Source organism: Trichechus manatus, unplaced genomic scaffold, assembly GCF_000243295.1.
Source record: "Trichechus manatus latirostris isolate Lorelei unplaced genomic scaffold, TriManLat1.0 scaffold00190, whole genome shotgun sequence".
NCBI classification, from domain to species: domain Eukaryota; kingdom Metazoa; phylum Chordata; class Mammalia; order Sirenia; family Trichechidae; genus Trichechus; species Trichechus manatus.
The window spans coordinates 1706395-1721722 of record NW_004444126.1 but is presented as its reverse complement, the minus strand read 5'-3'; the positions used below and the strand labels follow the sequence as shown (position 1 = coordinate 1721722).

The window sequence follows — 15328 nt, the reverse complement described above, 5'->3', positions numbered from 1 at the left end:
GGAAGAAATTAGAAACAAATATTAAGAATGGGTTCTACAGTAAGAATGAAGTTTGTGCCAAATATACTTGTACACACTGATTTTTAACAGAAAGAAAAAAATCCTTTAAGCAAGCAAGAAATAATCAGTATGTTATTTCTCCACAAGAGGGCACTGCCATCCAACTACATATTGGACACTTCAAATATATGAGATGATGAATCCTCTACTACAGTCCCTGGGTGGTGAAATAGGTGACCAGAAAGTATTTGACCATCTAAGGCAGCAGAATAAAGTTGGAAACATTTTCACATTATTTTTTTAAATACGAACCATGTATTTATTTATATCTTCTTTGAGGACAGGCAAAAAACCTCTATACGAGCAGTCCCCCGGGTTAGGAACAAACAATTCGTACTTAAGAACGGACTGCGACAAAAACTATCATATTAAAAATTTGTATTAAATAAAGTACCATGGTTCATAATAATGAACTCATGCACTACTTTGTGACACTCAGGAAAACATTACATGGTTTGGAAGTGTCTCCTAAGTGCTTCATACGCATGTTGTTAGGTGCTGTCCAGTCGGTTCCAACTCATAGTGACCCTGTGTATAACAGACTGAAACACTGCCTGGTCCTGCACCATCCTCACAATCGTTGTTATGTTTTAGCCCACTGTTGCAGCCACTGTGTCAATCCATCTTGTTGAGGGTCTTCCTCTTTTTTGCTGACCCTCTTTTTTACCAAACATGATGTCCTTCTCCAGGGATTGCTCCCTCCTGATAACATGTCCAAAGTATGTGAGATAAAGTCTCACCATCCTCCCTTCTAAGAAGCTTTCTGGCTGTACTTCTTCCAAGACAGATTTGTTCATTCTTCTGGACGTCCATGATAATATTCAATATTCTTTGCAAACATCGTAATTCAAATGCATCAATTCTTCTTCAGTCTTCCTTATTCATTGTCCAGCTTTCACAGGCATATGAGGTGACTGAAAACACCATGGATTGGGTCAGGCGCACCTCAGTCCTCAAAGTGACATCTTAGCTTTTTAACACTTTAGAGAGGTCTTTTGCAGCAGATTTGCCCAATGCAATACGTCCTTTATTTCTTGACTGCTGCTTCCATGGGCACTGAGTGTGAATCCAGGTAAAATGAAATCCTTGACAACTTCAGTATCTTCTCTGTTCATTATGATGTTGCTTACTGGTCCAGTTGTGAGGATTTCTGTTTTCTTTATGTTGAGGTGTAATCCATACTGAAGGCTGCAGTCTTTGATCTTCATCGGTAAATGTTTCAAGACCTGTTCGCTTTCAGCAAGCAAGGTTGTTTCATTTGCATATTGCAGGTTGTTAATGAGTCTTCCTCCAATCCTGATGCTGCGTTCTTCTTCATATAGTCCAGCTTCTTGGATCATTTGCTCAGCATACAAACTGAGTAAGTATGCTGAAAGGATGCAACCTTGACCCACACCTTTCCTGACTTTAAACCACACAGTATCTCCTTGTTCTGTTCAAAGGGCTGCCTCTTGGTCTATGTAGAGGTTCCACATGAACACAATTAAGTGTTCTGGAATTCCTACTCTTCGCAATGTTATCTGTAATTTATTACGGTCCACACAGTCTAATACCTTTGCATTGTCAATAAAACACAGGCAAACATCTTTCTGGTATCCTCTGCTTTCAGCCAAGATCCATCTGACATCAGCAATGATATCCCTTGTTCCACATCCTCTTCTGAATCGGGCTGGAACTTCTGGCAGTTCCTTGTCAATGTACCACTGTAACTGCTTTTAAATGATCTTCAGCAAAATTTTACTTGTGTGTGATATTAATAATATTGTTCAATAATTTCTGCATTCTGTTGTATCACCTTTCTTTGGAATGGGAACAAATATGGATCTCTTCCAGTCAATTGGGCAGGAAGCTGTCTTCCAAATTTCTTGACATAGACCAGTGAGCACCTCCAGTGTTGTATCTGTTTGCTGAAATATCTCAATTGGTATTCTGTCAATTCCTGGAGCCTTGTTTTTCATCATTCCCTTCAATGCGGCTTGGACTTCCTCCTTCAATACCATCGGTTCCTGGTTATATGCTACCTCCTGAAATGGCTGAACGCTGACCAATTCTTTTTGGTATGGTAACTCTGTGTATTCCATCTTCTTCTTGATGCTTTCATCGTTCAATATCTCCCCCGTAGAATCCTTCAATATCGCAACTCGAGGCTTGAATTTTTCCTTCAGTTCTTTCAGTTTGAGAAATGCTAAGTGCGTTCTTCTTTTTCGGTTTTCTAATTCCAGGTCTTTGCGCATTTCATTATAATAATGTTATGAACTGACCTATGTCCCCTAAATATGTGTGTCAACTTGGCTAGGCCTTGATTCCCAGTATTTTGCCGTTGTCCATCATTTTGTGATGTGATATGATTATCCTATGTGTTGTAAATCCTAACCTCTATGATGTCAATGAGGCAGGATTAGAGGCAGTTATGTTCACGAGGCAGGACTCAATCTACAGGATTAGGCTGTGTATCTTGAGTCAATCTCTTTTGAAATATAGAAGACAGAAAGGAGCAGAGAGGAGAGGAACCTTCTACCAAGAAAGTAGAGCAGGGATTGTACAATCGCCGTTTATGTTGCTGAAAAAACATATATGCAATGAAGAAGTCATTGGTCTTGCAAAATTCTATCATGCAATCTCCAGCACTGTTTCTATCACCAAGCCGATATTTTCCAACTACCTATTCTTCTTCTTTGTTCTCAATTTTTGCATTCCAATCACCAGTAATTATTAATGCATCCTGACTGCATGTTTGATCAATTTCAGTCTGCAGAAGTTGGTAAAAATCTTCAATTTCCTCATCTTTGGCATTTGTGGTTGGTGTGTAAATTTGAATTATAGTCGTATTAACTGGTCTTCCTTACAGGCGTATGGATATTATCCTATCAATGGTAGCACTGTACTCCAGGATAGACCTTGAAATGTTCTTTTTCATGATGAATGTGACGCCATTCCTCTTCAATGTGTCATTCCCAGCATAGCAGACCATGTGATTGACTGATTCAAAATGGCCAATATCAGTCCATTTTAGCTCACTAATACCTAGGATATCAATCTTTAGGCAGTCCATTTCATTTTTGATGGCTCCAATTTTCCTAGATTCATACTTCGTACATTCTATGTTCCAATTATTAGTGGGTGTTTGCAGCTGTTTCTTCTCATTGTAAGTTGTGCCACATCAGCAAATCAAGGTCCCGAAAGCTTGACTCCATCCATATCACTAAGGTCGACTCTACTTTGAAGAAGCAGCTCTTCCCCAGTTGTATTTTGAGTGGCATCCAACCAGAGAGGCTCATCTTGCAGCACTATACCAGACAATGTTCCACTGCTATTCATAAGGTTCTCACTGGCCAATGTTTTTAGAAGTAGACCTCCAAGTCCTTCTTCCACTCTGTCTTAGTCTGGAGGGTCAGCTGAAACCTGTCCACCATGGGTGACTCTGCTGGTACTTGAAATACCAGTGACATAGCTTCTAGCATCACAGCAACATGCAAACCATCACAGTATGACAAACTGACAGATGAGTGGGGTTTTATGTGTATACCCGTACCCGCTGCCGTTGAGTTTATTCTGACTCATAGCGACCCTACAGGACAGAGAAGAACTGCTCCAAGGAGTAGCTGATGGATTCGAACCGCCAACCTTTTGGTTAGCGGCCAAGCTCTTAACCACTACCCCACCAGGTCTCACAGAAAGGTAAAATATATCCTATATACTAAAACAAGTATTTGACTCACTGATGCTAATTAAGAACCAAAGGTACCTGTTTCAACTTACCTAGAAATTCGACTTAAAGACAGACTTAGGAACGGATCTCATTCGTAACCCAGGGACTGCCTGTAACTTACTCCAAAAAATGTTCTTGACAATGGTTTGCTTCACAGCATAGCAAAGGTAAGATGAGGCTAGCATTTGACAAGTGGGTCTTTCTTAAGCAAAGGAATATCACTGACAGCTCCAAACTTGTATTTGAGTTATCTTGTTTCATCACTTCAATCAAGCTACTATTCCATGCATTCATCATGAGTTAGGAGCTGGGTCACAATTCTCACCTCCTTATTATGCACACACTGTAATAACACACTTTTGGAGCTCTCCCACTACACCAGAGATACGTTACAAACTTTTAAGGAAGAAATGAACGTCCAGGTTCATTTTAACAACAAAAGAAAGAGGCACTCTACTGAGAGTAAGTGGTTGTTCATGCCCAAGGGAGACAACCAAGCATTTGGCAACCACAGGCCCTCCTAGGACTTGCTGTATCTTAGCCATCAACTTCTAACAAACAAAAGTTCTTTCCAGAGCTACAGGACTGGGTAGCCAAGGCTCCAAGAAGCCAAGGCTCCAAGAAGCAGAAAGTCTTTCTTAGGAAGTAAGAGGCAACAGCTGGAATAAACGTAATATCTAAAATGCAGGAGTTTCTTAAAAGCTGGTGAGAGAATAAACGGCACAATGGTCAGTGCTGGCTACTTAGGGTAATTTGGAGGATATACAGGTCGCTATGAGTCGGGATCGACTTGATGGCAGTGGGTTTTTATTAGGTTGACCCATAAGAAACTGTCATTTTTTTTCTAGGGCAAAAGCTAACTAATAACAATTTCATGTGATTTGACCTAATATATATAATATTTTCCAGTGAGATTTCATCATCTTTTTTTATTTTGAAGAGAAAAAAATTACAAAGAAGCATATTTTATGATTTTACATTTTTTAAAATTACGAAATGTTTTGTAAAGGCAGTGCAGTGAAGCATATGGTACCAAGGCTATCTACTCAAATATACAACATCTGGGCACTGTCTAAAGAATGAATGATCAAAAGAAAAGATATGCCCAAGTCCTTCCCAGAGCACAAGAAACAAGCACTGCTTAAGGTGTGACCAAAACTTACAGGCCTTTAGGACTCAATCCTAAATAAATCAAACCAGGTTTCACCAGCTTTCCGAGACTGACGTTTAGGAAAACATATTTTTAAAAAGAGCAATAAGATTCTTTAACAACACATACTGATGGCTGAAGACAAAAAGTCTATCAGGCTGTTCACTGAAACATTCAAATAACGGAATGATGTATTCAAAGTGAAAAGAGCTACACGCATGGAAAAGCAAATCGTATATGTCCATTTCCAAAGGTGACCAGAATTGCAGAAAACCAGGTCCTGGCTTATTGTATTTCTGGCCTCATCTAAACTGGGACACTGTTCTGCCTAGCAAAGGATACTCACTAAACAAATGGATCAGAACCAAAGAACAAATGGTCAGTGGTAGAAGGAAAAAGCAAAAAAGCACACACTTAAAAACCAATTCATTTTCCCTGACAATACAATCCTTGTTCTGTGACTTCTACAGCTGCTCAAGCTGTTTAGATGAGCCCTGCAATCTCATTAGTGTCTTCTGATAGACAGTTAAAATAGCCGGAGGCTGTTTGTTTAGCAAAGTGCAGGACTCTAAACCTCCCAGCTCAGGCTAACCTTCAAACCCTGACTTTCGCTGCAGCCTGGAGCCGAGCATCAGTCTCTATCAGTGGTGAGAACGAAGCCCCTTGCTAGTCAAATTCCCTGGGGTCTTTTAGGAAGGACAATCAACACTATAGATCCACAAACAACAGCTGGAACAAACTAACTCAAACTCACTTGGAAACACTTTAACATGTTCACTGATTAAGAATGTTGCACTCTTTAGACAGATACGAATATTCCTTTATCTGGAAAAACATTTACCACACACCAACAAGGAGCAACCAGCAAGTCCCAGTAAACATTTGTTAAACGAACAAATGAGAAAACGTATGAGTGGTATTCCCTGTAGGTACTCACACCAAAACACATCTTGGGGTCTCCAATCCTTTTATCCTATTGCACACATGCAAATTTCAAAATATGCCAGTTTTCAGCAGTTATGGGAGGCAGCCAGGGTGACTGATGAAAACTGGTGTTTTGGGGGACTAGGGAAGATGGATGGAAGAACAGGCTGCTGCTGCTGGGTTTTTTTTTTAAATAAATTAAGAATGCTCTTAACCAACATACTACAAAGGAAGGAATACCATATAGGAGATGTGCTAGAAAGGCAAAAACAACTCAGCTCAGCAGAGTTGTGTTTGAGTCTGGCTGCCCTTCCACTGGTGATCTGGCTCCAGAAAGTTACAGGACTTCTCTGGGCTGCAAATTCCTAAACAGTGAAAATAAAGGTTAGGCTGAGTGTTGCTGGACGGTGACCTTCAAATGAGATTCTTTCCACTTCCAAAATCCTAGAAGGGTGCCCATTCTGCAACCAGTTCTGTGGTGTGTGTACTAGGGCTGAGCTTCTGGAACCTGAACCTGCCCAGGAATCACCTTGAGAGCTTGACAGAGTCTTGATCCCATCCCAGAGATTCTGAAGGGGGAGGGGGACTGACAATTTGTATTTCTCAAGCCTGGCAGACCAAGCTTGCATGGAAAGGTTTTCAAGTGTTTGGGGCTGGGTCCTAGCTAAGGGCCCTGTGAGGCAAGGGTGGCATTAGCTACAAAGCTCCCTAGAGGCCATTAGGGGCTAAAGAACAACCTCTTAACTTCCAAGGAACGTTCAGAGAACATGAGGTTGAAGAAACCAATGGGCCAGAATCCAGCCCACAACTGGGATTCACACAGGTACAGACTAGCCTAAGAGCCATGGTGGGGGTATTCTCCAACGGAGATCAAGCAAAAGGAGTGGGCCTCATGGCAGAGAGAGAAATCCCTGTGAGTGAGCTAGAATGAGCAGAAAGGCTGGATGGCCCAGGTAGCACGGATTCCAGGTACAGCAAGAGAGGCTGAGCTTGATTACCTGGCCCCACTCTCTCACTTGTGTCTTCTGGGGTATTAAGGAAAGAACTGTGACTAGTGGATCCTCAGCTTTGTTGGAGGAGCTCCCTCTGAAAGACGTACTGACAAGAAATTTTTCTGCCAGAAAGAGATGGTACAGAGTGATCTACAGTCCAGTAACAGCAACAACCCAAGGGCCAAAGCCCTTGAAGTCTGGCTACATGGGGCAACCATCAGGCTGCAGAGGGGACTTATAGCACTCTGAGCCAACACCGTGAAACAGCAACCCCCTATTATGATCCAAATGGGAAGAGGGATGGGGGGAAAAAAAAGGAGACCTGGGGTAAAAATGACATGGTGATTATTCTCATGCGCAGGTATGGGCAAAGAGCAGGAGAGTAACAGCTGGGGCTCAGGAGGTTTAACAAAGACGAAAAGAAGTAGTATGAATGAAATCTGACCTTTATCTTATAAGCACGGCAAGTTTACTAACTCACAAAACAGAACCCCCAAAGCTCTGCAATGATGTCCCCACGAAGGACCCTCTCAATCAAAGCATACTCTACACATCCTTACTGTGACCCAGAAACAATACGGCACACAAGTTTGTAGCTGTGTCTCCTCCTTTCAAGAATACTCTCCTGAGTTACAAAAATGGGCATCTCTTGGTTATAGAACGGCCCATTTGGAAAAGCCTTTCACCACAAATGAAAACATCATGCTCCGATATGCCAGAACATGAAAGAGAAAAAAATTCATTCCCTCTTTAAACCTGCTGCATCTTAATATGGACTAAATCTATATTTTAAAACTACACCTCTCAAAAAGTTTTTTTGTATCAATATTTGCTTATTACCGACATCTAAAAAACAAGCCAATGTTGAGCTGTATCATTTTTAGATGTGTCAGCCTTAATGCTTTTAATTAAACATCATCTGTACATAAAAAAATAAAATAAAAACCCTCAGAAATTCTAAAATAAAGTCACGTAGCAAGTACTGTAGAGAAAGCATGTACTACAGAGGAAGGCTGAATGAATTCTCTCCTGCTACACATAAATACCTAAAAATGTGGTTCCAATTTCTTTTTCTTTTTTTAAAAATGGTGCTCATTTTCTTTCAAATTACTTCCAAAAACGAAGGTCCCTCTGATGTGAAGCGTGTGTACACTTCGGCTTACACTTTAAAGAGTCTTCCTCTCCTGGGAAGTGACTTTTGTATACAAATCATGGAAAGCTACTTAGACAAAGTGCTGGAGATGATTAAAAGGGGCCAAATTCAAATTTATACCTTAAAAAAAAGCAGAAGCAGATGTCAACTGACTCATTTGTGTATATTTTTTAAATGAGTTAGAGATATGCATGTGTATTTCATCATGACATTTAAAGAATTCCCAACTTTTTACTGCGGTTAGGTATCCATGAAAACTTCAGAAATTAAAAAAAAAAAAAAAAAAAACTTTTAAACTTACATCCTGGTGTTTTATGATGGATACCTTGAGTCCTGTTATAATTTGATCTAACTCAAATACATTTCAATCTGACCGAAAGGTACTTGCTTCTTAGAAACTATACTCAGAATTTTTAGAATTGAAGACACAGCATATATACTCCATCATCTAGGGTGGGTAAAGAAGGAACATAGCATTTTGCTCATTTAATACCTGAATGATAAAAACTTCAACTCCTCCAAACTGCTCCCCACCCCAACACTATAAAGAAAGGTCTGCAATTTTTTTGGATCCACTAAACCTTCTTTGAGAAGCTAACATGATGTCAGAGTCCATGTCTTGCTAGGTCCTGGAAATACACAGATGATGAATAGTGTACAGTCCTGGCCCCAAAGGAACTGAGGAAGGCTTTTCAGGAGTGACAACCACCAAGGGCAGGGGTAGGGGTATAGAAGGACCAGGGGAGGTGAAAGGTTAAAGCAACAGCATGGTCTGTTCTGCTAGAACACAGTGTGCTCAGTGACTGCTGGAAGGCCAAGCAAAAGGACTCTTCCTTCTTGAAGGAAACGACATCCTAGTAATATTTCACTGCAATACTCATTCCCCGAAACAGGAAATCTATTTTGTATAGTGGATACATTCTAATGGGCCAAAAGAAATTGGGTGTGAAGGACATTTTTGCAGAATCCCAGACTATTCAGCTTGTTTCATTAGGCAATGACATATCATCTGGAAACTTACACAGAACTGTATCTATAGCAACAGTTGCATACAGTCTTCCAATAAGTAATCAACAAAAAACCACATAACCCATATATTTAGATATATATGATTTCTATAGCAAGCTACTCTGTGACCCTGGGTCACACTTGACAGATTTTTACAACAAATCCTTGTACCTAGAGTTATTCTGACAATGTCACCCTTCAAATATGTAGAAATGTCAAAGCGTTCATCTAAGTATTGAGTTACACTGCAGGTCAAATCACTTCCCTTTTATCATAGTGAAGTACAGTGCATAAGCACGACCATGAAACAGCAAGTCTACAACAAGAGTGGCATACGAGCCATCTAACACCAGCAATCCAGCATAGAAGCCCTAAGAATAATCAACAGTCACTCTGAATTAAAATGTTTAGGACCGTGTTTGTATTAAGTCCACCTGCAGTGACACAAAACCTCCACGAGGTGGAGCTAAACAATTCAAGCTTCACTTCCAAACTCTTTTAGACTTCTTGAACTCCGAACTACTTCACATTTGTCCTAATTCCAGAGTGGCCTTGGCTACCTGTCCACCCAAAATTACTAACATAACTGTTTATTTTAAAGCAAATGATATCCAGAAAGAAATTCAACCACTTAGGTAGCTGAGAAAAAATTAACTTATTCAAGGAATACCAGAAACATTGTATTGTTGTTTTTAGGTGCCGTCAAGTCGGTTCCAACTCACAGCAACCCTCTATACAATGGAACAAAACACTGCCCAGTCCTGTGCCATCCTCACAATCGTACCAGAAGTACAGCTCACTAAAAACAGAATGAAAATCACTGAATTAAGACTGAGACTAATACCTCCAGAAGTAAAGGTGCCACAGTCTGATTACCACACCTTTAGAAAGTCTCCCAAATGGAAATTCACCTTCTTGGCTCATTCATAGCTACTAAGTTCCCAATTCTAGCGTCATTTCAGTTCTTGAAGAGCAAGTTTTAGGTACTAAAAATTGGCTGTTGGTATGGCAGAGGTATCCTAAGGTGACCCCCGTAAGTCACACTCTTGGGCAATCCCCTCACCTTGAGTGCAGGCAGAACCTGTGACCTGCTTCTAACCAGGCGATGGGATACACTCCCTTGAATACGTTATATGACATGACAACCAAACTGCTGATAATTTGTTATGCAGCTAAGACAACGAATACAGTTAATAAGAGGGCCTCCTCCCCACCCCCAACCTTTGCATACATCCCTGCCAAGCCTCCACTCTTTAAGAACTGACTGATTATGCCGATGCCTTGAGACTGGATGGAATGTGGAATGTGCAACAAACTGGGAATGGAGTGCTAACAGGCCCATCAACTGCCACTCTGGGACTAGAATGGAAAAGGCAGCAAACTAGGATAACATCTTCAATGGCCCTCCTTTATTTTTTTAACTGTGTAATAAATGGTACAAATTTTCAAAAGCTACAGGAGGGTACATTGTCTTTTCTCCACCCCTGTTCCCCAGCCACCTAGTTCACCTCTCCTGAGGAAATCACTATTACTAGTGTCTTACATGGAGCCCTGGTGGCACAATGGTTAAGAGCTGGGCTGCTAACCAAAACGTTAGCAGTTCGAATCCACCAGCTGCTCCTTGGAAAACCTATGGGGCAGTTCTACTCTGTCCTAGAGGGTTGCTATGGGTCAGAATCGACTCAACAGTACAACAACAGTGTCTTACGCATTCTTCCAGAAGTCTATGCATAAATAAGCAAAAACATACCTATAGATGAATTTTTCTCCCCTTTTTAACAGCACAAACAGAGGCACCTTATACATACTCTTCTATTTCTCCTTCCACATTATCTTGGAAAAGATTCCCTATCAGTACAAATAGAGCTTGCTTCCTTTGAATGACTGCATTACAGGCAGTCCCCAACTTACGATGGGGTTCTTCTGTTCCAATGACTATGTCATAAGTTGGTTCTGACGTTAAGTCAAATACTTTATTTTTGTTTTTTTAGTTTTCATTATTATTGCCTTTTATTATCACTATCTTTATAAATCTGATCTCTGTCTTTGGGAGTTGGGAACATTACATATAAACATACAGATGTATTTTAATATTGTATTTAGTACATATGACTAATGGTAAGTGTACAGAAAAAAAGACAGTTTTAAGTTTGGTTCGTTGTAACTCAAATACATTGTAAGTCGGGGACTACCTGTATACACCATCATATGGGTGCACTATAATGCTTTAACCAGTTCCTGATTGATGGAGAAACATTTAGGCTTCAGAATGTTTCCAGTCTTAGGCTTGTGCACTTGTTATTTCACACACTGAGAACATCTGTAGGATCAATTCCTAGAAATGGAACTATGCTGGGTCAAAGGGCATGTACATTTGTAATTCTGCTAGACCAAAGGGCAATGTATGTGTGTGCTGGTTTCCTCAACCCTTGCCAACCTAGGTGTTATCAAATTGATATCAAACCAATTTTATCCTCCAATACAAACTCTCAATTCACATTAGGTTAGTTTCATCACTGCCCTCAAGCTAATCAGGCTCGTTTGACAAGTATTTATGAAGTACCCACTCTGTGAAAGGGGAACAGGTTCCAGAACCTAGAGAACAAGACACATGAATGAGATGAACAAGAACTCCTGAAATTCAGCAGAGGGAGAGATGGATTCCAGCTTGGGTTAACTCTCCCTAGAGGACTGGAAATACAACCTACACCCTGATGGGCAGACAGGAAGGAGTTACTGGGACAGAAAAGTACAGGGCCTGCTCAGTGGCACTCCTTCCTCTTTTGAGGAAGATAATGCTCAAGTGGCAGCTTGACGACTGACAATACAGTGGCTTGGTTTGGAAGAAATCAAGAGTCAGTGGAAAGAACACTGCATTGAGAAAATTTCCATTTCTGGCATTAGCTAAGTGATCGTGAGAAACACTAGTTTATCTGGGCTTCACTTTCCTCACCTGCAAAACAGGGAAATTAACCCTGAAACCAAACTTTCTGTAGCTGCAAAACTGCGTGTTCCAAGTGACTCTTATGACGAAGACTATACGATGAAGGAGGGCAGCAGACAGCAGGTCAGTCTGTGTTCTACTTACTTCATCCTGACAACCTCCAGGAGGCTCCAAAAAACCCTTAGGGTGTGCAAAGCAGTTTGAAAGCAATGACACCTAGGCAGCTAAGGTCACTTTCATCTCTATAACCTGCTCCAATTTTTTCCTCACTGCTAGAGAATGCGTCTGTACCTACACTTCTATATGACCTGCATACAATTTATTCATTAATTTAACATGCACTTACTAAGTACCTACTATATGCCAGGCACTGCTCTAGGAGCTGGTGAGACAATGGTTAACAGTACAGAGATTCTTCCCTTTGAGGTTTAATTTCTATTTGGGAAGGAGACAGAAAAATGTATAAACAACTGTATAGTGTGTCAGAGCACTAACGGTAAGAGGAAAAGGTGTAACGCAGGTGGGGTGGACTGCTCCACCCATCGATATCCGCCTCACCATCCTTCCTGTTACAGCTCTTCCATGCAGCCTTTTCCAATTTGTGTCCTCACAGATCATTTGTTCTCTGAACTCCTGCAGCACTTTGGACTATGCAAAAGTCTCTGTCATTTGTTAACGATTTCACTGTATTGGCCTTATATCATCCAGACTGTCAGCCTCTTGAGCAGTACCGTATCACATCTTGGATAGCTACCAGTGCTAAACTAGCCATACAGACGCAGCAGGCACTCAATACCTGAAGACCACTATGACAACACTGCCATTTTAACAACTGCAAATGTGCCCTTCAAGTTTTCTTCTTTAGCCCAACACTGTGGACTAAAATTTTCGAATGAAATTACACAGAACAGAATCAAATGAATGAACTAACTCAACAGAAACTAAATCAGACTTGGTAAAAAAGTAAGAATGGCCTGGTGGCCAGGTGTTTGCAACAGAAGTTAATCCTAAGGCAAACGTTAACTCTCAAGGCCAAGTCGGTGGGGTAAAATTCAAAGGGAAAGAGTATCAGGGTGACAGTCTGTGCCAGGACAGTGGACACACGAAGGCCTGAGGAAGGGTAGCCCCAGAGTCCCTGCCCCACGAGGTCTCCCTCTCACCTCCTCAGTGGAATGGGGGCCTGGTTCCCTGGGACACCCTGCTCTCAGTCTCTCCTTCTACCACCCTCCCCAGACTTCACACACCCAGGCAGCTCAATGCTCTATCACTGCCAGGCTTAAAAATCCACAAGGGCACCCTCACCTCCCACCATGCACAGGTCCCCTCCTTCCCCTCCCCATTTTTACAGCAGAAAAATGTGTGCATCAGAGTTCCTTTTTTAAAGTCAAAGGTCTGAGAATCCCTATAAAAGTTAAAAGGTACTATGAAATCAATAACCTTTACAATAGATTTATATTTTAATAAACTCTAAAATGTAACTTGGAAAACAGGAGGTATGAACACTGAAAAACAAAACCAAACATGTATATGTGAACATTTATTCACTCTCCAAACAAAGCCTGGTATGAATGTAGATCGGCAGAGCTCCTGTGCTAACTGGAGTTAATAATAATAACGGCTAACATCTACTGAGCTAGGCACTGCTCTAAGCTCTTCCATGAATTAACTCATTTAATCCTATGAGATGCTAAGTACAAGAGAAAACGGGCACAGAGAAGTTAAGTAGCTTGTCTGAGTTACACAGCCAGCAGGTAGCAAAGCCAGAATTCAAATCTGAGGCAAGATTAGTTTTAGAATGTAACACAGCTCCATGGTCTCACGCTGCAGACCTTCCTCCTTTGGGCCAATCCATTCTCTCTCTCACTACCTACTCACTCCAAATGTCGTCCCACACAGAGAACCACCTACTCAGCCCTTGCACACACCATGTCTTCCACACGCAGCACCTGTCTAAAGTGCTGTCATCATGCATCCTTGGGGCCAGCAGTGCCTGTTCTCTTGAAGGCCAGCTGGGGTGGCCGGCCCGGGAACCAGGGACTCTGAGGCTCTCCCACCATCTGCCTCACACTGTTCTTTCCACTGGCGTTCATGCCTGCAAACATTCGCTGAGTGCCCATTTTAGTCTAACGGCAGGAAGAAAGAATTACTTTTATGCCCCCAGCAAAACCAAAGGTGTCTTGTCCTCTGCTACTGAGCAACATGGCTTGCAAACCTATGAGCCAAAAGACTGGGTCAGTGGAACCATGCTGTTTGGCCAGCACAGCATTTCGACACGCTGATAACATAATCTGAATGTCTTCTGGCTGGGCACCTGATCCAGTGTCCCGTACTCCTGCTTGGCTACTGTCTTGTGACCTGCTGCTTCCGGCATGTAAGCTATCTGCCTGACCTAGACACTAGCTGAATAACTCATTACTCACTCCCAATTATTTTTCTTCCTATCATCATTCTTTCACATACTGCAAATCATGACTAGAAAAGAGACCAAAAGAAATTAAAAGGAAAAAACAGACATATCATTGGAATATTATGTTTTTTTAAATAAAGCATACATTCACTTCTTAGAATAAAAAAACTTCCTATATAATTTCAAAGGTGGAACTATCCCTAAAATTGGAATAACGTGAAATCACAGCACAACTAAAATTAAAGATTTTCTAGAACAAGGGTTCCTTATCAGTTAGAAAGAACACAAAGACAGAGCCCCTGGCTGCCCAGGGAGATATTTGAGCCAGCGACTGACACAGTACTCACACTTCTAAGCAAGAAAGGGGCTCTGGCAGACTGGTCACTGTTGGCAGTGCAACCCCTAATGATTTCTGAGAAAAGGTCAGAGACCTATATTTTAGAAGATTTACCTTTAAATTTCAAAAGCAAAACCAGATATTTAGTGTTTGAGAGTTATTTCTGTTGAGCTTACAACACTGCTCAAGTTCAAGGAATAAAAGCCAAAAATAGAAATGGAAGGGAACGCTAAGTGAACATGCTGTGCTTGGCCACGATTGAACCAAGACGGTGCCCCTCTAATTCCAAAGTGTTTGCTCTTCACACCAGCAGGAACAAGATCAATGGTTGTCTTAACACGTAAAAGTCGAGTTATACCCTATAAACCAAAGCAGCACACAGCATATCATAAAGAACTGAGTATTATTTATGAATGGCTACAAAATAAGACAGGAAAAACAAAAGTAGTAACCATCTCTACTTTTGTGGGGGAAAAACTTTAAGCCAAAAGCCTGGACTACAAATATTTGCATCCAACAAGGAAAAGATTAGTCTGAAGGACTAATTGTCCACAGCTACCAAGGCCTCCACCGGACTGAGTCCAGTGCAGCTAGATGGTGCCCGGCTACCACCACTGACTGCTCTGACCAGGATCACAACAGAG

The 15328-nt window shown here is 41.3% G+C and overlaps 1 protein-coding gene across 3 annotated transcripts in view; it reads right to left on the bottom strand.

The window, feature by feature from the left end:
* PITPNB (phosphatidylinositol transfer protein beta) overlaps positions 1-15328 on the bottom strand; it is a 73942-nt gene that overhangs the window by 32094 nt on the left and 26520 nt on the right. The gene's annotated exons all lie outside the window — the stretch shown is intronic.